We start from the raw sequence: 2,169 nt of genomic DNA, 5'->3' as shown, positions 1-2,169 counted from the left end.
GTGTGTGTGTGTGTGTGTGTGTGTGTGTGTGTGTGTGTGTGTTGCTAGAACAATAAGACAGGAGAAGGAAATTAAAGGGAGTACTAATTGGAAAAGAAGAGGTCAAACTATCCCTTTCTAGAGATGATATGATACTCTACCTAAGAGATTCCAAAAGTTCCACCAAAACCTCCTAGAACTGACCAACACTTTCAGTGTAACCTTTCTATATACCAATAACAAGCAATTGGAGAAAGAGTACAAAGAAATGCTCCCATTCATAATTGCTGCAAAAATAAAAAATAAAATATCTTGGAATAAACCTGACCAAAGACATTAAAGATCTCTACAATAAAAATTTTAAATCTTTAAAGAAAGTGATTGAGGACATCAGAAGATGGAAGGACCTCCCATGCTCATGGATGGGAAGAAGTAATATTGTGAAAATGACCATCTTCCCAAAAGTAATATATAGATTCAATGCAATCCCAATCAAAAGCTCCATGATATACTTCACAGAATTGGGGAAAAAATCCTTAAATTCATATGGAGGTACAAAAGACCCCAGAGAGCCAAAGCAACCCTGAGCACAAAAAGCAATGCTGGGAAGGTGACTATACCAGATCTCAAAGTGTACTACAGAGCTATAATCATAAAAACAGCATGGTACTGGCACAAAAGTAGACACATAGATGAATGGAACATCATTGAAAACCCAAACCCAAGTACATGCAATTTCAGCCACCTGATATTTGACAAAGGTGCCAAGAACACACAATGGAAGAAAGATAGCATCTTCAACAAATGGTGCTGGCAAAAGTGGATCTCCACCTGTAGAAGACTAAAACTAGAACCTTATCATTCACCTTGCACAAAAGTCAACTCCAAATGGATCAAAGACCTCAATGTGAAACTGGAAATGCTGAAACTTAGAAGAAAATATTGGCAGTAACTTACAAGATACAGATGTAGGAAAGGATTTTCTAAATCAGACAGCAGTTGCTCTAAGGTCAGCAATCAATAACTGGGACCTCATTAAACTAAAAAGCTTCTGTACAGCAAAAGAAACAGTTAAAATGGGAAGAAAAAATCCACAGAATGGGAAAAAATCTTCACCAGTGACACATCTGACAGAGGTTTAATATCCAGAATATATAAAAAACAAAAAACAAAGAATTGAGAAGCCAAATGACCCAATTAAAAGATGGGCTAAAGAGCTAAACAGAGAGTTCTCAAAGGAAGAAATAAAGATGGCTAATAAACATCTCAAAGAGTGTTCAGCATCGTTAGTAATTAGGGAAATGCAAATTAAAACCACCCTAAGGTATCACCTTACCCCAAGGATCAAGAGAACAAGTGATACCAAATGCTGGAAAGGATGCAGAGAAAGGAGAACCTAACTCACTGCTGGTGGGATTACAAACTTGTACAACCCCTATGGAAAACAGTGTGGAGACCTCTTAAAAAACTAAAAATGACCCTCATTTCCTTCCCTCTGCTTCCCTGGGCCTGCACTACCAGTAACCTCTCTTCAAGTAAGTTGATATCACCCTCAGTGCCTTGACTCCCCCAGCCTCATTCACTCACCCATCTCCCCCTCTTGTCTCTCCTCCTAGCCTGGGTCTGGTCCCATTCCTTGTCTTGGGGCCCCAGACACCTGGGAACCACCACTGCTTCCTGATCCTTTGCTTCCAGACCAACCCACTTCCTTCTTCAGGTACCAAGGAACACTCTGGGCGTGGTCCCACCCTCATCTCTCTCTGCTTCCCTGGCTGCACAGCCTGCCAGACTCTTTCCTGGATCCCCGAGCTGACCTCTCCCTGGACTGGGCCACCACTGCTTCCCTTGCATCCAGGAAGACCCAGTTCTTTCTCCAGGTCCCCAGGAGATGCCTGGGCCTGGTCCCGCCTTCACCTCCCTCTGCTTTCCTGGGATGCACAACCCACAGCATTTTTCCTGGACCCTGGGGCTGACTTTTGGCTTCCTGAACCTTTGCATCCAGACCAACCCAGTTCCTCAGTGCAGTCCCCAGGAGCCCTTGGGGCATCTTCCCGCCCCCATCTCCCTTTGCATCTATGAGTGTCACAGCCACCAGCTGCCCTAGACCAGCATCTTTCCTGGGCCCTGCTCCCAGGCCAGTCCAACCCCCAAATTCCTGAGGCCAAAATCTTTCCTGGAGGGATCCAGACC

The sequence above is a fragment of the Nannospalax galili genome, unplaced genomic scaffold (assembly GCF_000622305.1).
Source record: "Nannospalax galili isolate Female #2095 unplaced genomic scaffold, S.galili_v1.0 scaffold617, whole genome shotgun sequence".
Taxonomy (NCBI): Eukaryota; Metazoa; Chordata; class Mammalia; order Rodentia; family Spalacidae; genus Nannospalax; species Nannospalax galili.
Note: the sequence above shows the minus strand (reverse complement) of the source record.